The 23392-nt window shown below is 37.8% G+C and overlaps 1 long non-coding RNA gene across 1 annotated transcript; it reads right to left on the bottom strand.

Moving 5' to 3' along the window:
• Positions 1-13544: 13544 nt before the first annotated feature.
• LOC121987352 lies at positions 13545-14198 on the bottom strand. Its single transcript, XR_006113519.1, has 3 exons — positions 14168-14198; positions 13997-14055; positions 13545-13582 (listed from the first exon to the last, which is right to left on the bottom strand). It is a non-coding gene; the product is annotated as an uncharacterized LOC121987352 (long non-coding RNA).
• Positions 14199-23392: the final 9194 nt, after the last annotated feature.

The following is a 23392-nucleotide window of genomic DNA, read 5'->3' as shown; positions in this document are numbered from 1 at the left end:
GGAAGAAAAAATAAACATGAAAAAGGTAACTCTAAAATACAAAGCAAGGGAAGAGCAAATCAACATGAAAAATGTAACTCACTTTCTGATGAATCACGAAGGACCTGTAAATTGTCCTTTCGGATGGATCTAGTGGCTAGCGCATGAGGTGTTGCCACAATGAGGTCTAGGGTTCGAATCTCGGCAAAGTCGAGGTAAATACCTCCCTTATGTGCTAGTCACTATTTCAAAGGCTAGTAGCCGCCCGTGATTTACCTCCTCCGTATTGGCCTTGGGACGGATTGACGGGGATGCTAGGGGCGAGCGTATTCGCCTTTTTTACCACAACGAAGGACCTGCAAATTAATATTGAAGTGCATCAGTTTCTTTCCCATTTCCTCATAAATATTCATTCCTGCTAACCACAATATATAGTGATTTTTTGTTTATTTTCATAAAAATTTAACAAGAATAATTGTTGTAAGTAGCCCGGGTTAGTTTTAATGTAATCAATTGAGTTAAGTTAGGCTCTGCGTTTTTGATGTCTTGTGTCTAAGTGTGTAAGGACTTGGAAACACAAGAAATTGAACGGAAGACACAACGAGTAGAAGAATGACATAGGAAGCGAGTCAACGAGCTCGATGCATCTGAGAGACTAGAAGCTGTGAAAAAGTACACCGACAGATGAGAAGGAAGTGTGGGGCGCTTTTGAGAGAAAAGAAGTCAGCGAGGAAGGTTGCTTAAGAAGAAGGCCGGAATTGAGTTTGAGTGAGCTAAACTCTAGACGGTCGGAGGATCACCCAAGCGACCGTACAAGTGATCGGACAAGTCGACACTAAGTTGACTTTGTCTAGGACCAAGTCCTAGCACCCTGACCAGGTCCAAGCGCCAACAGTTCTGGCTAAGTCAGTAATTTGAGCCATTGTAGCAAGGATCAACACTAGAGACCACGTCAGCAGACTCCAAGTGTCCGGACTAGATACAAGCACCCGAGAAGACGATAATCTTCAGAAAGAAGTCATTGCGAAGTGGATCGAGTCGACTATGTCCAAGAAGAAGAAAGCTACCACGTCAATCAACGGCTAACTTCAACCAATGGGCTATAAATAGAGTTCTGGTCCTCGAAGTTTAATACAAACACGTGTACTTTCAATTTTTCATTCTATTTTTATTTGTTAGTGCTTAAATATTATAAGGGACTACTCCACATCTGACTCTATAGAAAATGTGCTTGATAGTGCGCTTTTTACTGCCATGGATTAACAACCTTCCTAGTTGTAAACCAAGTAACTCTTCTTATTCTATTTACTTTTTATGTTATTATTTTTGCTTAACTAACGTGTATTCATCCTTGCTAAAGTGCAATAGCAAGGAAAATTTCTAACCTTTAATTGTAAGTGTTAGAGTGTATACTAAAAACCTAGCTTTTGTAAACATTTATTTTTGAAATAAAAGAATCACATTGGTCAATATCTGTATTTATTTGTTAAATGTAATTGTTCAATTAATTTATATAGTAGATAACATGGAGTGTGGTGTCACACTCAGAAGATCATGTTGTCGGTTCACTATAAATTATAAACAGTAGCTCATGACTAAGATGGAAAGGAACAAATCATCAGAATAGTCGTAGTGTAATTAAGTATTAGTTTATCTTGACTAATAAATTACACTGATACACTTTAAGTGTATTGAATAGGATCATTTAGGTAAGTTCTTTTTGTACTGACTTAATAAAAGAACTAGACCTTAGTTATTATGGAAGTGTGTGCTCTTAATCCTAATATAATAACAAGCACATATATTTAATATTTATTTCTTTAACTTATCAAAGGGTGAGGTTTAGCTCGATAAATCAATATGTCCGATAAGTTGGGAAATGATATTACTTATAGTGTGTGTTGTTGATTATAGAAGGAATCTGTGTCCTAGTTATCTAGGTTGAGAATGTCCCCAAGAGGAGCTCATAAGGATTGCCATGTTAAACCCTGCAGGTGGACTTAGTCCGACATGACAATGAAGTTGAGTGGTACTACTCTTGGAGCTAGATATTAATTAAGTGAGTTGTCAGTAACTTACTTAATTAGTGGACATTTGTTATCTTAAACACAGGGAGACTAACACACTCATAATAAGAAGGAACTCATAATATAATTTGAGATTGGTGCGGTAGTGAAGTAATAACTCTCTAGTGGAATGAGTTATTATCGATGAACTTAAGTTATATGTTCGGGGCGAGCACGGGATACTCAAGCTCATCAGAAGGCCAAAATCAATTTCTCCTCTAGGTCCTTGTCGTAGCCTCATTATAGCCTCAAGTCCATCCAAATGTAAGGCTCTTCTTGGTGTCCAAGAAGTGGGCCGGTCCAATGCTTGGTGACCAAGCAAGGGTCGGCCACATCCTCTTTATAGGGGCCGACCCTATTGCTTGGTGACCAAGCTTGTAGGGGCCGGCCAAGATTAATTCAACTAGGAGGGTTATTTTTAATTTTTAAAATCTTCTCTTTGTAGAAAATTATAAGTTTTAAAAGGAAGATTTTAATTTTTAAAAAAACTTTCCTTATTTGAATTTGACCACATGTTTTAATAGAGAGTTTTAAAAGTTTTAAAACTTTCCTTTTTTAACCATTCTCATGGTTTAAGAAAAAAAAAAGGAAGATAAGTTTTAAAATTAAAATTTTCTATCAATATGTTAAAAAAAGAAATTTTATAACAGAAGTTTTAAATTTTAAAACATGGTTTTAATTTTTATAACTTTTCTTTTTTAACTCCTACTTTAGGAAAGAGAGCTTGTAAATTTTATAAGAAGATTTCTTCTTGTAAAATTTTTAAAAAAATATTTCCTTATTTCTCTTGATGAGGTGGCCGGCCACCTTGCTTGGTGCCCAAGCAAGTGGCCGGCTATAATAAAATAAATAAAATCATCATAAAATCAAAATTGGTGATTGATTCAATCAAGAGGAAAGAAAAGGAAAAATAAAAAGGAAAAAGGAAAAACTCTTGGATGATTTTATTTTTTGTAAAAAGTTTTTCCTTATTTGCCTTGGGCAAATAATATAAAAGAAGGGGTAAGAGGGCTTCATGAGATACAATTCTTATTCTCTTGCTTGGAGATCATCAAGTGGCCGGCCCTCTCTCTCTTCTCTCTTTTCCCTTTTGCTCTCTTCTCCTTGGTGGTGTTGGTGGCCGGATTTTAGAAGAAGAGGAGGAAGCTTTTGGGTGGTGTTCATCTTAGAGGATCGTCGCCCACATGACGTCCAAGGCGAGGCGAGGAATACGGCAGAAAATCTCGAGGTCATTAGCTTACAAAGAGAAGGTATAACTAGTAGTTTTCTTCCGCATCATACTAGTTATTTTCTTTATAAGAATTCTAAATACAAGAGGTAATTAGATCTAGTTTTTTTTCGATTTTATTATTCGAGTTTGTGTTTTCTTCTTTTTTCAATTTGTGATTCGATTGTTCTTTTTGGTTAACCTAGAGTTATTTAAGGAAATTAAATATTAGCTTTCCTTAAAAGGCTTTGACTAGGCGGTGGTGGTTGCTCCCATATCCAAGAAGGCCACGTGCCTCACCATGCAGTCCTGGAAGCTAATTTTGGAAATTAATATTTAATGGAATTAATAACATAGGTGGATTTGAATCAATAGTGTTAAGTTCCGCTTGCGATTCAAATCTAAACAATTAAGAACAGATAAGTTAAATTTGGAATCAATGATGTTAAGTTCCGTCTGCAATTCCTAATTTAACTTCTAAAGAACACAATAGGTTATTTAAGGAAAGGTTCGACACTTGTAAAAAAAAATTTTGTACAGTGGAATCGGTACATTTTCCTAAGATTAACCAACAATTGGTATCAGTGCTAGGGTTTGCCTCTGTGTGTTTAGAATTCAAATAGGTTATGCACATAACATACATAATTTAGGCAGGATAATAGTAGGATGTGCTAACACTTTGGTTGCAGGCTCCAACTATTATGGCTTATTGATGTTGTGAGTGATTGGACCCTTGGACATGTCAAGGGCATTATTTGTGTGCATGATTGTATGTATTAAATACAGCAGGAGCTGTATTATTTTTAGAATTTTATTTTTTTGTTCGATCTAGAATACATGTACATTCCCTCGTGGAATATAGGATCAATATATGTAAAATTCTATATTTGTTGCGGATCGAATTCTTGTGAGGCGTGGTACTTTTGGAGCTCCAGAGGCGCAGCAGAATAAGAAGTAAGATGGATGCGACGATTCGACCTGATGGCGGTGGCTAAAGATGGCAGCAGCTAGGGTTGGAGCACATGGAGGACAGTAACAGAAAAAGGTCATAATAGTTGGAAAATAATTTCCATATTTATTGTTTTTATTTACTGTGATGTGTGTGTATGCATTTGATGTATGCTAGGATAGTTTAAAATTCCTCACTTTAAATAACTAAGTGGGAGAGGGATTTATTTTAGTAAATTCCACGGTCTCCATTACTGGTTTGTAAGTGATGCAAACAAACTTGCGCGTTGGCTCTGAGTGCCTTCCTCCATATCAGATGAGTTTGTTTGCGGATCACTAGATCAAACTTTCATTTTGGATGACTATAGGAAATTAATTAAGAGCGTGTGATCTTCCCCATCGGAAGGGACACAATCTTATTAATGGACTTAGTGTCAAGTAATGGTATACACTTAGGCATGTCTAATAGTATACTCCCCATCGGAGTCACTGCTATTATTTGTGTGACCGAAGGAAACCAACTATTAATTTTATTTGTCAAAAAGTTAGGTTGACAAGATAATAAAATTAATGGATCACACCCTCCTTTTACAAATGTTGAATTTGTATACGTCCACACTATCATGGCATACAAAATTCACTGTGTTTTGAGGTGTTGGTTAATTTAAAATAATATTGTTTGATGAATCAATATTATTCTAAATTTAGAGTCCTGACCAAAGTTATTTTTGTGATTCTTAGGATGACTTTCAACTCACTGGCTATTATACTGAAAGAAAACAAACTTACTGGACCCAACTACATATATTGGAAAATAAACCTGGAAATTGTCCTTACTACTGAAAGCTATAAGTTTGTACTGACTGAGGCTTGCCCTGATGCACCTGACGGTGACTTTACCCCAGAGGAGATTGAGTATCATAAGAAATGGGTAAAAGCTGATGAGATGGCGCGGTGTTACATTTTGGCATCAATGTTAAATGTATTGCAACATCAGCATCAAGATTTACCAACAGCTTATGATATAATGAACAATCTCAAAGAACTCTTTGGGCACCAGAGTCGGACTGCTAGGCAAGAGGCAATGAGAAAGCTAATGACAGCCACCATGTCTGAGGGGACACCCGTAAAGGATCATATCCTCAAAATGATGGCTCATCTAAATGAAATACAAGTCCTTGGAGGAGAAATCGACGGGGAAACCTAGGTCGATATAATTCTTCAAACGCTACCCAGAAGTTTTGAGCAGTTCCGCCTGAACTATAACATGAACAAAAGAGAGTATACGTTGGCGAAACTTTTGATAGAACTACAGGCAGCAGAAGGTATATTTCGTCAAAGTTCTCAGATTCACTATGCTGAAAATGGTTCTACTTCTAAACCGAAAGGCAAGAAGAAGAAGAAACAGGTCTTTTTCAGCAAAGAGAGTGAATAAACCTGAGGGACAAAAAGCTGGAATGAAGAAGCCAAAGGGCAAGTGCTTCATCTGCAAGCAGACAGGGCATTGGAAGGCAGACTGTCCTCGTAGGAATCAGAACAATAAAGGTATATCTCATGCTCTAGTAGTTGAAACATGTTTAGTGGTGTTATCTACCAGCACTTGGTGTGTAGATACGGGAGCCACTAATCATGTCTGCAATTCTTTGCAGGGGTTCTAGGAAACCCAGCGACTATTTGATGGAGAGATAACTGTCTACATGGGCAATGCTACTAAGGTGGCGGCTGCTGCAGTGGGAGACGTCTACTTATCATTTGATAGGAATAGGAAATTTGTTTTAAGAAATTGTCTTTATGTACCCAGTTTTAGAAAGAATTTAATTTCAGTTTCTAAACTGTATTTGGATGGATATTCAGTTTCCTTTAGTAACAATGTGGTTATAAAGAGAAATAAAGTGATTATCTGTTCTGGTGCATTGGTTGGCAATTTATATACTTTAAATCTAATTTCTCCCACAAAGCAAGATATGGAAATTCATAACACATATCCTAACTCTAATAAGAGAAAAGAACCTTCGGAAATGAACCAAACGCATCTTTGGCATCTAAGGCTTGGTCATATTAACTTAAGTAGGATTCAAAGGCTTGTAGCCGATGGACTCTTGGGTCCATTAGAGTTGGAAAACTTTTCAACATGTGAATCCTGCTTGGAAGGTAAAATGACCAAGAGACCTTTTAAGGCCAAGGGGTATAGAGCCAAAGAAGCGTTAGAATTGGTTCATTCTGATTTGTGTGGTCCTATGTCTATCCAGGCTATGGTGGTTTTGAATATTTTGTCTCTTTTATAGACGATTATTCAAGATATGGATACATTTACCTAATGCGCCGCAAGTCTGAGTGCTTTGATAAGTTCAAAGAGTACAAGGCTGATGTGGAGAAACGTCTAGGTAAAAGTATCAAGACACTACGGTCTGATCGTGGTGGCGAATACCTCTTAGGAGAGTTTAGGAATTACTTATCAGAGGTCGGGATTCAATTCCAGTTGTCCGCACCTGGTACACCCCAACAGAATGGTGTGGCAGAGCGAAGGAATAGGACTCTTATGGAGATGGTTAGATCGATGATGAGTTATTCAGAATTACCAAATTCATTTTGGGGATACGCTCTGGAAACAGCAGTGCACATTCTGAACTTAGTACCTTCTAAATCAGTATCTTCTACTCCCACAGAATTGTGGAATGGGCGGAAGCCCAATCTAAGGCATATTCAGATTTGAGGTAGTCCAGCACATGTGCTGAAACCAGATGCTGATAAGTTAGAATCTCGTACAGAAGTTCGTGTGTTTGTGGGTTATCCCAGAGGAACGAAAGGTGGTTTATTTTATAGTCCTAAAGACCAGAAGGTCATTGTTAGCACCAATGCCTAGTTTTTAGAAGAAGATTATATAATGGATCACAAGACCAGTAGTAAAATTGTTCTAGAAGAACTTAGAGAGGACACGTCTACTTTAGTACCAACAGTACAAGATGAAGTACCACAAGAGACTGCAACACGTGTCACACATGATACACAACCACAGACGGTGCCTCGTCGTAGTGGGAGGGTTGTGAGGCAGCCTGAGAGATTCATGTTTTTGGGAGAGTCTTCGGACTTGATCCCGGGTAAACATGAACCTGATCCCCGGACATATGATGAAGCACACTAAGATATAGATGCAGTATCTTGGCAAAAGACAATAAATTCCAAAATAGAATCTATGTATTCTAATAAGGTCTGGGAGCTTGTAGAACCACCTGATGGTGTAAAAGTCATTGGATGCAAGTGGATCTACAAAAGGAAAAGAGAGATAGATGGGAAGGTAAAAACTTTCAAAGCAAGGCTTGTTGCGAAAGGGTACACTCAGAAAGAGGGAATCGATTATGAGGAGACTTTTTCGCCGGTAGCCATGCTTAAGTCTATCCGGATACTCTTATCCATTGCCTCTCATATGGATTATGAGATTTGGTAAATGGATGTCAAGACAGCTTTCCTTAACGGAAGTCTTGAAGAAAACATCCATATGAAGCAACCAGAAGGGTTCATTGAAAAGGGCAAAGAGCATCTAGTGTGTAAGCTCAATCGATCCATTTATGGACTGAAGCAAGCTTCAAGATCTTGGAACATTTGGTTTAATGAAGTAATCCAGTCATATGGATTTATTCAGTATCCGGATGAGTCTTGTGTATACAAGAAGTGTAACGGAAACGTGGTGGTATTTCTTGTACTATACGTAGATGATATTTTGTTAATTGGCAACAATGTCAAGGTATTATCGGACGTAAGGGTATGGTTGTTCAAACAATTTGATATGAAGGACTTAGGAGAATGTGCACACATTCTTGGGATCAAAGTTATAAGGGATCGCAAGAAAAGAATGTTGTGCCTATCCCAAGCTTTATATATAAATACAATCCTTGCTCGTTTTAGCATGCAAAACTCCAAGAAAGGTTTCTTACCTTTTAGGCATGGAGTAGCTTTATCTAAAGAGATGTCTCCGAAGACATCAAAAGAGATAGAGGACATGAAGGCAGTTCCTTGTGCCTCGGCTGTAGGAAGCCTTATGTATGCAATGCTGTGAACGAGACCTAATATCTGTTTTACCGTGGGCATGGTTAGCAGATATCAGAGTAACCCTGGACAAGGACATTGGACTGCGGTAAAGCATATATTAAAGTACCTGAGAAGGACTAGAGACTATATGCTAGTTTACCAGGCAAATGATTTTCTCCCTGTGGGTTACACTGATTCGGACTTCCAATCAGATAGGGACAACAGTAAGTCTACATCAAGCTATGTGTTTACTCTAGGAGGTGGAGCCATTGCATGGCGGAGTGTTAAGGAAAAATGTGTATCGGACTCAACCATGGAAGTTGAGTATGTGACAGCCTCTGAGGCAGCCAAAGAAGATGTATGGCTCAGGAATTTTCCAATGGACTTAGATATGATTCCTGGTTTGCCCAAAATCATCACAATTTATTGTGATAATAGTGGTGCAGTTGCAAACTCGAAGGAACCACAAGCCCATAAGGCAAGTAAACATATAGAGCGTAAGTACCACCTGATATGAGACATCGTCAAGCGAGGAGAAGTTGTCGTCGCCAAGATTGCATCAGCAGATAATCTGATCTGGCAGATCCTTTCACAAAGGCCCTTCCGGCGAAAGCTTTTGATCGGCATGTGGAGGGGATGGGAATCAGATGTATGGCAACAGATATGGCAGCTTAGTCTTTTAGTATAAGTGGGAGATTGTTAGAGTGTATACTAAAAGTCTAGCTTTTATAAACATTTATTTTTGAAATAAAAGAATCACATTGGTCAATATCTGCATTTATTTGTTAAATGTAATTGTTCAATTAATTTATATAGTAGATAACATGGAGTGTGGTGTCACACTCAGAAGATTATGTTGTCGATTCTCTAAAAATTATAAATAGTAGCTCACGACTAAGATGGAAAGGAACAAATTATCAGAATAGTCGTAGTGTAATTAAGTATTAGTTTATCTTGACTAATAAATTACACTGATACACTTTAAGTGTATTGAGTAGGATCATTTAGGTAAGTTCTTTTTGTACTGACTTAATAAAGAACTAGACCTTAGTTATTATGGAAGTGTGTGCTCTTAATCCTAATATAATAACAAGCACATATATTTAATATTTATTTCTTTAACTTATCAAAGGGTGAGGTTTAGCTCGATAAATCAATATGCCCGATAAGTTGAGAAATGATATTACTTATAGTATGTGTTGTTGATTATAGAAGGAATATGTGTCCTAGTTATCTAGGTTGAGAATGTCCCCAAGAGGAGCTCATAAGGATTGTCATGTTAAACCCTGCAGGTGGACTTAGTCCGACATGACAATGAAGTTGAGTGGTACAACTCTTGGAGCTAGATATTAATTAAGTGAGTTGTCAGTAACTTACTTAATTAGTGGACATTTGTTATCTTAAACATAGGGAGACTAACACACTCATAATAAGAAGGAACCCATAATGTAATTTGGGATTGGTGCGGTAGTACGATAATAACTCTCTAGTAGAATGAGTTATTATCGATGAACTTGAGTTGTGTGTTCGGGGCGAGCACGGGATACTCAAGCTCATCAGAAGGCCAAAACCAATTTCTCCTCTAGGTCCCTGTCGTAACCTTATTATAGCCTCAAGTCCATCCAAATGTAAGGCTCTTCTTGGTGTCCAAGAAGTGGGTCGGTCCAATGCTTGGTGACCAAGCAAGGGCCGACCACATCCTCTTTATAGGGGTCGGCCCTATTGCTTGGTGACCAAGCTTGTAGGGGTCGGCCAAGATTAATTCAAATAGGAGGGTTGTTTTGAATTTTTAAAATCTTCTCTTTGTAGAAAACTATAAGTTTTAAAAAAGAGATTTTAATTTTTAAAAAAACTTTCCTTATTTGAATTTGACCACATGTTTTAATAGAGAGTTTTAAAAGTTTTAAAACTTTCCTTTTATAACCATCCTCATGGTTTAAGAAAAAAAAAGGAAGATAAGTTTTAAAATTAAAATTTTCTATCATCATGTTGAAAAAGGAAATTTTATAACAGAAGTTTTAAATTTTAAAACATGGTTTTAATTTTTAGAACTTTCCTTTTTTTAACTCCTACTTTAGGAAAGAGAGCTTGTAAATTTTATAAGAAGATTTATTCTTGTAAAATTTTTAAAAAAATATTTCCTTATTCCTCTTGATGTGTTGGCCGGCCACCTTGCTTGGTGCCCAAGCAAGTGGCTGGCCATAATAAAATAAATAAAATCATCATAAAATTAAAATTGGTGATTGATTCAATCAAGAGGAAAGAAAAGGAAAAATAAAAAGGAAAAAGGAAAAACTCTTGGATGATTTTATTTTTTGTAAAAAGTTTTTCCTTATTTGCCTTGGGCAAGTAATATAAAAGAAGGGGTAAGGGGGCTTCATGAGATACAATTCTTATTCTCTTGCTTGGAGATCATCAAGTGGTCGGCCCTCCCTCTCTTCTCTCTTTTCCCTTTTGCTCTCTTCTCCTTGGTGGTGTTGGTGGCCGGATTTTAGAAGAAGAGGAGGAAGCTTTTGGGTGGTGTTCATCTTGGAGGATCGTCGCCCACACGACATCCAAGGCGAGGCGAGGAATACGGCAGAAGATCTCGAGGTCATTAGCTTACAAAAAGAAGGTATAACTAGTAGTTTTCTTCCTCATCATACTAGTTATTTTCTTTGTAAGAATTCTAAATACAAGAGACAATTAGATCTAGTTTTTTTTCGATTTTATTATTCGAGTTTGTGTTTTCTTCTTTTTCGAATTTGTGATTCGATTGTTCTTTTTGGTTAACCTAGAGTTATTTAAGGAAATTAAATATTAGCTTTCCTTAAAAGGCTTTGACTAGGCGGTGGTGGTTGCTCCCATATCCAAGAAGGCTATGTGCCTCGTCATGCAGTCCTGGAAGCCAATTTTGGAAATTAATATTTAATGGAATTAATAACATAGGTGGATTTGAATCAATAGTGTTAAGTTCCGCTTGCGATTCAAATCTAAACCATTAAGAACAGATAAGTTAAATTTGGAATCAATGATGTTAAGTTCCGTCTGTGATTCCTAATTTAACTTCTAAAGAACACAATAGGTTATTTAAGGAAAGGTTCGACACTTGTACAAAAAAATTTTGTACAGTGGAACTGGTACATTTTCCTAGGATTAACCAACAGTAAGGCTATACACCCCACTTTAGCCAGCCTACACGGAACTTACAGTTGCCTTTGGAAGGAAAAAATTACTAAAACTGAATTCTTATTCCATCTTCATGACATATAATTTGTCTAATATTTTAAAGAAAAGTTATTTATTTATGTGATCACCATATCTAGTGATCATATCTGAAGGTTGAGAATGTTAGTTAGAACCCTAGAGTCAATCATATGATGATTGTTGAATGGACACATTGTATCATATTCCTATGTATATAAAGGCATTTGTTTGGTTATTATACTTACTTGTATTGGTGCCAAATAACTAAGTATAGTAGCGTCCTTGAGTAGAAGGTTCTTATCTATATCAATCGATTGGTTGAATCGATAGTGAGATGATATAGAGAACGCTACTCTTAATCATTCCTAGTCAAGTATTAACATTCAGGGACAGTGTTAATACGACGAGACTAGCATGTAGGTCAACTCGATGACTTGATCTCACAAGTCATGGATATAGAGATATCAAGTTGACACATGGGTATGCATTGGAGAATGTATACTGAATGACCCACCATGAGAAAGTATCATGGATCGTTATATGAGTGTCATATACTTTCTCATGTGGCTATTAGTATGACTATTAGTCCTTGGATCTGAAGTCACCATGGTTCCCTACATAAAGAGTTACATACACTACAACAAAAACCCTCATAGACATCGGTTTTCCACCGGTGTCTATTACATTTTCGACCGATGTCTATGAAGGCGATGTAAAAGGTCTGCCATTTTAGACATCGGGTTAAAACCGGTGTAGTATCACTTAACAACACCAGTGTTCGAATCGATTATTAACCGGTGTAGTATCACTTAACGACACCGTTTCATCAACGATGTAAAACCGGTGTAATATTATATGTTAATAACTCCAGTTTTAGCAGCGGTGGAAAACCGATGTAATATCAATATTGTTTAACGACGCCGATTCGATTTTCGAAATAGTGAAAACCCGATATTATATAACATTTTAATAGTATAAAATTTAGTTAATATTATTATACATCGGTGTATCTAAACACACCAAGTAAATATCTATGTTACCAATACATAATATTATTCTTACAATATAAAAAGATAATAGATATTGTACACATCAAGTCCGTATCCACAAATTACACAAATATTCCTCTTACAACATCAAAAGATAATTAACTATGATGCCTAAATTGCATTGGCTGATGACAAATCACCGACAGGGGCTAAATCACCTTGAAAAATTATATCGAGCTTATAGTTGCAGGGAGCAGTGTTGCCATTTTCAGTCAACTTTTGTAAAATCTTCTACCATTATTGAATTTATGTTTGTAGCTAATGCCAAACGTATTTCATCAATTTCTATTGTAAGCAAGGCGTCGCATACAACCCGCCCAACTTGGAGAATTTTTGGGCAACCTGATAGGATGTAGCTGTAATGAGCAAAAAGATCAACAATGAAAGTTCAACTACAATAAATAGGGCACTTACCTGCAACTGGGCATCGAGGATGTGGTTTCTTTGTGCTTATGTAGTGGATTACTGGTTCCTTCTCATAAATATGCTTGCAGTCCATCCTGCTTGATGAAGAACAACAGATAGAAAGAACACGGTTTATGACTTTAATAATAATAATCACATACCTTTTGCTTGGGAAACAAAAAAAATATGTGAAACAGACTAGTCATAAGCTTCTTCATCACTTGATAAATAAATATACATTAAGCATTGTTCAAGGAACATGAACAATTGAATCAACAGAATCTGTTAAAAGGTTTTTTTGAGTTGTTAGAATGGAATATAAGTAGAAAGCTATGGAATGTTGTCTACGACATTAACATATCTCACATTGCATTCTACAAAGCACACAAATTCATAGTTCGCAACTAATCAAATAAGGACTCATGCCAAATTGAATATGGTTCAAGAAGGAACATGATTTCCAAGGAAACCAAGCTCTGCATTTTAAGAAAGAAGTTCACTTAAAATAGTTGTTTTTAGTTAACTTGTGAACTAAAAAAGTCTGATCATCATCTAATTCTTGTTAGCCATCTCTGCTCACTATTAAATATGGATCTGATAGAGAAATTCAAAAAATATGAACAATTGAATGTTTTCGCTTAATCAACATGAGAAGATGTAAATTACCTCTAGGATTGATGGTGCATATGGTGTTCTTTTCAAGACTTTTAGTCACTCTGCAAACATGTCAAGAGTTTGAAGATGGACAAGAAGATTAATTTACCATGAAACAAATAATATAAAGCCGAAATAAATAAATGCTTAGGACATATTTGAAGGAAAACATCAAATAGCAAAAGATGAGATTATACTATGTATAGCCAGCCGTGGTTATATTTCTTCAAATTTATTAACATATAAAGCAGTGGTATTCAAATTGTTCACACATGCTGTTAGTCTGCCAAGAACATCATCAAATTTTAGTAATTCTTTTGCAACTTTAACAGAAGCATCAATTGCTTTAGAACTCAGTTGTATTTTTCCTTCTCATGAATACATCAAGTAAATCAGTTGTGTTTTAGAACTGTGGGAAACAACACCCAAGGTGAGACATGTATAAGACTTCTGATAGGTAATCTATACAAATCTACCTCTCCATGGGTTTCAAATCTCCATTGTTGCAGTTGTCATACTTGAGGTAATCTATTCCCTGACCCCAAAGATATTATTTAGTGAAAATTACTTTTCCATTATGAAATATTATATATAAAAAAAAAAAGAAATATCAAGTCCAAGATACACATATTGCTAAAATAGCTTACCCATGCAGCAAAAGTTTCAACATTTTTCTTCTCATACCCCAATTAACCAGGCATCTCTGAGCTACACGTTTGGTATCTATAGAAACCACAAAGCTGAGTAAATGTGTTGGCTTTTTACAGAAACGAATAATACTCCATCATACTCACCCTGCATCTGAGTAAATTCCTAGCTTAAGCCCCTTGCTGTGCACATAATCTGCAAGAGCTTTGATTCCTGATGGAAATGTTCTTCCGTTGGCCACTAGGTATCCCTGAACACATTACAGAGTTACAATTCATGCTTATTGTGGTTTCTGTAGACAAAAACTAAAGAAAGACATCAGTATAATGAACTTGGGAGTCGCGGTCGTGCTCAGCCCAGCAATCATCTGCAAATCATCCGTGGATTAGAAATTACAAACAATCAAAAGGAAGTTAAACAACTGGTGAGAGACTAACCGATGTTGACGTATTGATATCCAAGCTTCGCGAGTCCAGTTGACACCATTGCATCGGTTGTTGCATAATTATAGAAAAGATTGAAGGAGAATAGAAAGTAGTAAATAAAGGGTCAGCATCCGTCCATCTACCTGTTTCTTTGATTAGTGTCTCATTGATTTGGTAAGAGAAGTGATTCCAACTATTCCAACTTAACAAGAAGAATGTATAGAGCAGTATGAATCCAGGCCGAAAGGCGAAAAATGAAACACTCCTCCATGATTAAGTTGTTTTTTTTGGCTTTTTGGTTAAAAATTGGGGAGGAAGACGAGAACTGAGAACATACCCCATGGGAGGAGTCGACCCATGCTGCTCCCATGCTGTAGGAAAGAAAAGCCATCATAACCGCAATCTCGAACAAGACACCAACTTCTAGACATAGACGAGCTTCCTTACGTACCAATTCCATGGGGGAAAGCGAGAAGGGGCTCTTTCCGTAGAAGACCCCGATGGACCAGGAGCCCTCGCTGTCCGGACGGCACCCGACGAGGGTCGGATCGAGGGTGCGTCGAGATGCAGAGATGACTAACCAGTAGAAGACGACGGCGACGAGCCCGAATGCGGTTATAGAGCCGAGGAGGAAGGCCACGGGGAAGGGGGATCGGCCGAGGAAGCTCCAGCCCTGCGTCAGCCCGATCCGCGACGACATGGAGCCCCAAAAGCCCCTAGAGCGCATCTCTAAAAGGAGGATGCGGAGGATTAGGGTTTTGCGAGGAGAAGCCCAAAAGAAAGCGCGCTAAGAAAGTCCGCCAGAATTTTGGTTCATAGACACCGGGTTTTAAAAACCACGGTTAAAATCAATGTCTATTAATGAAAAAAAGGCGCTCATAGACATCGGCTAAAAAAACCGATGTCTATGAGCGAAAATCTGCGCTCATAGAAATCGGTTTTTGGAAAAACCGGTGTAAAATACTCAAAGACATCGATTTTTGCTTAAAACCGTTGTTGTTCCACCGATGTCTATGAGGGTTTTTCTTGTAGTGATACTTTGGCTTCGTCAAACGTCACCCGTAACTCGGTGGACTATAAAGGCGATTACTGGGTATGTAACAAAGTATGCGGAGGGATGTGAGTGATGTAGATGAGATCTATCCCTCCTATATAATGGGAGTGACATCGTTATTCTTGATAGAGTGAGACCACTAAGTGAATGGCCATGCCCGAGTTAGTCAATATTAGATTTTGAGCTCATTTGATTAGAGTGAATCTACTTGAAGTTCAAGATTTAGATTGATTAGAGGATGACATCGTCTATGCCTCAAATTGATCAATCTAGATGTCAAGGATAGAAGGACACTTTTCATATATTGTGAAGAGTCACAATTAGTAGTCACAAGGTGATGTTGGATCTCAACATTCTTGTAACTTGGGTAGTAATGATGTGTTGCTAGATACCGCTCATTACTTATGCTTCTAAATGGGTTTAAGAGCATTGCCAATGTTACAAGAACCTTATATCACACACAAAGGGCAATTAGATGGAGATTAGGTTCATTTGATGAACCAAGAGGATTAGGTTCATGTGATGAACCAAATTGGATTAAGAGTAATCCAAATTAAACTAATTGAGTTGGACTCGATTTGATTTATGTGTTCAATGGATCTAATTTAGATTATGTTTCATTGAATCAATTTAATAAATGAATAGAGATTCATTATAGATTTGAATCAAATGGTTATATTTGATCAACCATGGGAGAGAAGTGGTCAAGTTTTACTTGACTTGAGAGGGAAGATGAAAGGTCAAGTTTGACTTGACTATTGCCTCCTCATTTGTGAGTTGGCATTAGGTGGGCCAATGATGATGTTCCACATCATCAAGGTTGGCTTATGTGTGTGCCACATCATGAGAGAGATCAAGAGTTGTGACTCTTGATATCCCATGGAGGTTTAAAACCTCTCCTTGAAGTGGCTGGCCACTTTACTCATTGTGAGAGTTTCATTTTGTTTTGTAACTCCATCTTCTTCCTCCTTGCTTTCTTCTTCTCTCCCTCTCCTCCACCTTGGCCGAAACCTCCTTGAGTGCTAGTACACTTAAGAGGTTTTTCTCCACCTAATCGTTCGTGTGGATACACATAGAGGGGTGTTCACTTGACACCCTTGAGATCCGGCGAACCTTGGACGAGCGGGATAAGCGAAGGGCTTCGCTACAAAGGTATATCTTTCTTCCATGTAGATCTAAGGTAGATCTAGGATTAGAGAAACTTGTACATGAAATTATGAAATTTTTATCTTCGCACAGATCCGGTGGCATGGGATTTCGGGGTTTCCGCAACGCAAAAGCGGTTTTTGCGGCTCGAAAATTCCAACAGTGGTATCAGAGACACGTGTGAAGCGTGTACGAGTTTCATTTTTGTTTTTATGAAAAACATTCATATCTGTAAGTTTCTGTATATTTACAATTTTTATAGATTTTATGGGTATTTTTCTCGTATAGGCAAAGCAACAAGTGTTTGGACACTTGTAGGCTTCGACTACCGAGAAAACTTTTCTGAAACGGCAAGGTTTCACCCAAATCATTTTGGGATAGCGGCTTAAGGCACTGTAAGATCGTCGTAGGACACTCGTGATATTCATTTCATGAGAAGGGGCGCTGCCCCTAACCCCGCAAGGGGTACTGTCCCGCGATCGCGCCCGAAAATCGCTAAACGGGACCGTCGGAAAATTTTGACTCATAAAATTGTAAAAATAGTAGTAAAAATTATAGAAATTTATGGAAAATACATAATTTAGTATTATGTATAATTTTGTGATGGTCATGGCCCAAACCCCCATTTAGATTGGAAAAATTGTGTTGTAATTCATAATATGGCCTACGTACCATTTTGTGTTTTTGTGCGTGTTGTATATGATCGCGACCTGTGCATCGTGCCTTTCTTTATTTTATATTCTTGTTGTAAATAGTTTAGACTCGAATGAAACTCGAGTTTCAAATTTGTAATGTACAAAAATTGAAGCGGTGGAAGGTCCACTCAAGGAGGAGTTACGAGGAGGGTGCAAGCAACACATGGCGGTCAAAGGGAGGAGCTTGGAGAAGCTGTTGACCCTAAGTTAACCGTCCAATCTTCTCATTGGCTTGAGAATATCATAGTAGGGCCATGACCTAACAAAATTTAATTAATTGCTTGTGTATGTATGTGATGCATGCTAGTGTAGAGTAATTAATTAGTGCTTTAACGATTAGATTAGATCTAAATCACGTATATGGTGCACCACGATTAGATTAGATCTAAATCGCGTATATGATACACATCAACGATTGGATTAGATCTTAATCGTGACAACTCAAAAATGCCTACCTTGCCGTGATACCCATCACTACCTCGATCACATGTTGTTGTCGAATCTGCCAAAGCAAAGCAACGCATATTATCTTGGTAGGGTGCGGAGGGACAATCTTGGTCCCGCCTACCAATGCATGGGTGAGTACAAACTCAATTAGATTGAGTAAAACTAGTTAAACTCAATTGGATCGGGTTTAACTATAGGCATTTTTCAATGGTTGGTAGATAGGTCAAAATCACATTTATATGAACTCTTGGGCGATTTAGCCAAAGCAAACTCAAGTTTTAATATACATGCAGATTTTGATCCTATAAACAAGAGTTGCATAGAGATGTAATTGGTAATTAGTTACCTACCAATCATACTAAGTCTTGGGCGATTCAGCCAAAGCTAACTCAATGCGTAGTATGATGTGGATCTTGACCCGCAAGAATTATAGCTAGTTCGTTAGACAAAAATTCTATAATTCAGTGGAAGCATCATTTAGTTAAAGGCCTAATTAAATGATTAGTGGAATATAATTATTTATTTTCTGCATTTTTTGTTGTAGATTGTCATGTCGTCAAACACGACCACCTTCTCTCTGTGTTCTGTCCTTGATAAGGACAAGCTCAATGGAGCTAACTTCCTGGACTGGTACAGGAACCTGAGAATTGTTCTCACACAGGAACGAAAACTATACGTCCTGGAGCAGCCCATTCCCGAGGCACCTCCTGCCACTGCCAAGCGAGCTGACCGTGATGCTTATTAGAAGCATCAAGATGACGCATTAGATGTGTCCTGTTGTTAGTTAGAGCCCTAAAGCCAATCATATGATGATTGTTGTATGAACTCATTGTATCATATTCTTATATATATAAAGGCATTTATTTTTTGTTATTATACTTACTTGTATTGGTGCCAAATAACTAAGTATAATAGTGTCCTTGAGTAGAAGGTTCTTATCTATATCAATCGATTGGTTGAATCGATAGTGAGATGGTATAGAGAACACTACTCTTAATCATTCCTAGTCAAGTATTAACATTCAGGGACAATGTTAATGCGACGAGACTAGCATGTAGGTCAACTCGATGACTTGATCTCACAAGTCATGGATATGGAGATATCAAGTTGACACATGGGTATGCATTGGAGAATGTATACTGAATGACCCACCATGAGAAAGTATCATGGATTGTTATATGAGTGTCATATACTTTCTCATGTGGCTATTAGTATGACTATTAGTCCTTGGACCTGAAGTCACCATGGTTCCCTATATAAGGAGTTACATACTTTGGCTTCGTCAAACGTCACCCGTAACTGGGTGGACTATAAAGGCAATTACTGGGTATGTAACAAATTATATAGAGGGATGTGAGAGATGTAGATGGGATCTATCCCTCCTATATGACGGGAGTGATATCTTGGTTCTTGATAGAGTGAGACCACTAAGTGCATGGCCATGCTCAAATGAGTCGATATGAGATATTGAGCGCATTTGATTAGAGTGAGTCCACTTGGAGTCCAAGACATAGATTGATTCGAGGATGACACGGTCTATGCCTCATTTGATCAATCTAGATATCATGGATAGAAGGGCATTGTCACATATTGTGAGAGTCAGAATTAGTAGTCACGAAGGTAATGTTGGATCTCAACATTCTTGCAACTTGGGTAGCAATGATGTATTGCTAGATGCCGCTCATTTCTTATGTTTCTAAAAAATATTTAGAAACATTGCCAACGTTGCAAGAACCTATTGGGTCACACACAAAGAACAAGTGAATGGAGATCAGGTTCATATGATGAACCAATTGGATTAGGTTCATGTGATGAATCAAAATTTAGATTAAGAGTAATCTAATTTAGGCTTTTTGAGTTAGACTCAATTAGGTTGGATTTAACTCACCAAGGAAGATGAGTGATCAAGTTTGACTTGACCATATGGAAGTGGAAATATCAAGTTTAACTTGATGCCACCTCATGAAGGATAACTTATCCTACATGGCATGGCTAGCCAACACATCCTTGCCAAATCATCAAGGGAGAGCAAGATTCCTAGTGTGGCCGGCCATATGAATGGAAGATTCATTGGCCGCCCAAATGAATGCATTAAGATTCATTAAATGCAATTAATTGCATTCCTAGTGTGGCTAGCCACATGAATGGAAGTTTCATTGGCCGCCCAAATGAATGCATTAAGATTCATTGAATGCAATTAATTGCATTCCTTGTGTGGCCGGCCATATGAATGGAAGATTCATAGTCATTGAATTAATTCATTCATTTTTGTATCATCTTACTTACTTCTTCCTTGCTCCTTCTCCTCTCTTTGCCGAGAGCTCCAAGCAAGACAAGAAAGTTAGTGAGTTTATCCAAGAAGAAAGGTAGAGTGATAGTCACATAGAAAAATAAGAGGAGCGTTTGAGATTATATCTTTCTCTTTTCTCCTACCTTTCTTCCAATCCCACTCGAGAGCCCTAGGGAGTGCTAGCACACTTGTGGTGCTCTCTTTTCCATCCTTGAGTGTTAGAGAACACTTCTTGTTCGTGTGGATACTACTAGAGGTGTGTACGCTTGAACACACTCGAGATCCGAAGGACCTTGGACGAGTGGGATTTGCGAAGGGCTTCGCTTCAAAGGTATAACACTCACCATGTAGATCTAAAGTAGATCGATCTAGATTAGGAAATAAGTACAAGAATTTTATTAATTTTTCACACGGATCCATGGCTAGCATTCGGGGTTTCCGCAACGCAAAAAGTGATTTTTACGGCTCGAATTGCTAACAGTGGTATTAGAGCCACGTGCGAACTTGTACTTGTTTCTATTTTTGTTTTATGAAAAAGTTTCATTTCTGTAAGTCTTTGTGATTTTACTAATTTTATGATTTTTATGAGTATTTTTCTCGTAGAAGCGAAGCACAAGTGTTTGGTCACTTGTAGGCTTCGACGACCGAGAAAAACCTTCCGAAACGGCAAGGTCTCGCCCAAAAAAATTTATTTTGTTAGGGACAGCGACTTAAGGTGCTGCAGGATTGCTTAGGAACACTCGCGATGGTTATATCGTGAGTAGGGGTGTTGCCCCTAACCCCGCAAGGGGCTTTGTTCCGCGATTGCGCCCGAAAATCGCTAATCGGAACCGCCGGGAAGTTGTAACTCGTAAAATAGATAAAATAGTAGTAAAATTACAGAAATTTATATAAAATACATAATTTAGAATTATGTATGATATTTTGATGATCATGGCCCAAAAGACCCAATACGATTGGTTAATAATGTGTTGTAATTCATAATATGGCCTGCGCGCCATCTTTGTGTTGTGCGTGTTGTATTTGTTACACGACCTGCGTGTCGTGCCCTCTCTTTTATATTCTGGTTGTAAAATAGTTTTAAACTAGAATGTAACTCGAGTTTCACATTTGTAATGTACAAAATTGAAGTCGTGGAAGGTCCACTCAAGGAGGAGTTACGAGGAGGCTAAAGTCACACATGGTGGTCAAAGAATGCGCTTGATGAAGCGGCTAACCCTAGGTTGACCATCCGATCTACTCATTGTTGAGAAGATCGTAGTAGGGCCATGATCTCATCATAATTTAATTAAATAATTTATATATATATATATATATCATTGCTCTTGTATGTGATGCAAGCTAATTTATTGAAATTAGTGCATTTATGTGTATTTGATACACATCCTCGATTAGATTAGATCATAATCGAATCAACTCGAAAAATGCCTACCATGCCGTAATACCCATCACTACCTCGATCACATGTTGTTGTTGAATCTGCCAAAGCAAAGCAACGCATATTATTTTGGTAGGGTGCGGAGGGACAATCTTGGTCCCGCCTATCAACGCATGGGTGACGACAAACTCAATTAGATTGAGTATAACTAGTTAAATCAGATTTAACTGTAGGCATTATCCAATAGTTGGAAGATAGGACAAAATCACATTTATATTAAATCTTGGGTGATTTAGCCAAAGCTAACTCAAGTTTTAATATACATGCGGATCTTGATCCTATAAACAAGAGTTGCATAGAGATGTAATTGGTAATTAGTTACCTACCGATCATACTAAGTCTTGGGTGATTTAGCCAAAGTTAACTCAATGCGTAGTATGATGTGGATCTTGTCCCACAAAAATTATAGCTAGTTGGTTAGAATCTAGTAAATGTGGTTTGACCACATCCCTGACTTGATTCTATAAAAGTTCTATAATTCAGTGGGAGCATCGTTTAATTAAAGGCCTAATTAAATGATAATTGGAATATGATATTTATTTTCTACATTTTTCTGTTGTAGATTTCCATGTCGTCAAACACGAACTCCTTCTCCCTGCGTTCTGTCCTCGATAAGGACAAGCTCAATGGAGCTAACTTCCTGGACTGGTACAGGAATCTGAGAATAGTTCTCATACAAGAACGAAAACTGTACGTCCTGGAGTAGCCTATTCCTGAGGCACCTCCTGCCACTGCCACGCAAGCTGACCGAGATGCTTACAAGAAGCATCAAGATGACACATTAGATGTGTCATGCCTTATGCTCGCAACTATGAACTCTGAGCTTCAAAAGAAACACGAGTTGATGACTGCTTATGATATGGTTGAACATCTTCGTCAACTATATCAAGGACAAGCAGGGTACTGGAAGGGGAATTGCAAAGGATACCTGGATGATCTTAAGAAGAAGATAAATAAGATTTCTACTTCAGGTATACATGTTATAGAAGTCAATCTCTCTATTTCTTCATCGTGGGTATTAGATACCGGATGTGCTTCTCACATTTGTACTAATGTACAGGCGTTGAGAAATAGCAGGGCATTGACGAATGGCAAGGTAGACCTACGAGTAGGCAATGGAGCACGGGTTGCTGCTGTTGCTGTAGGGACTTACTATCTATCTCTTCCCTCTGGGCTTGTACTAGAACTAGGTGATTGTTGTTATGTGGCTTCTCTTACTAAGAACATAATTTCAGTTTCTTGTTTGGACAAGAAAGTTTTTCATTTATAATAAAGAACAAATGTTGTTCAGTTTATTTAAATGATATGTTCTATTGTAGTGCACCTCTGAATAACGGACTCTATATTCTAGACTTAGAGAACCCCATCTATAACATAAATACCAAAAGGTTCAAATCAAATGAAATGAACCAAACCTATCTCTGGCACTGTCGCTTAGGTCATATAAATAACAAACGCTTATCCCAGTTCCATAAAGATGGTTTACTGGACTCATTTGATTTTGAATCATATGAGACATGCGAGTCATGCCTACTAGGCAAGATGACCAAGACTCCCTTTAGTGGACACAGCGAGAGAGCGACTGACTTGTTAGGACTCATACATAGTGATGTATGTGGCCCTTTCAATGTCACTGCCAGAGGTGGTTATAGGTACTTCATTACATTTACTGATGACCTCAGTAGATATGGTTATGTGTATCTGATAACACATAAATCAGAATCCTTTG

Source organism: Zingiber officinale, chromosome 5B (genome assembly GCF_018446385.1).
Source record: "Zingiber officinale cultivar Zhangliang chromosome 5B, Zo_v1.1, whole genome shotgun sequence".
NCBI lineage: Eukaryota > Viridiplantae > Streptophyta > Magnoliopsida > Zingiberales > Zingiberaceae > Zingiber > Zingiber officinale.
The sequence above is the reverse complement of the archived record's forward strand: the minus strand, read 5'-3'. Positions and strand labels throughout refer to the sequence as shown.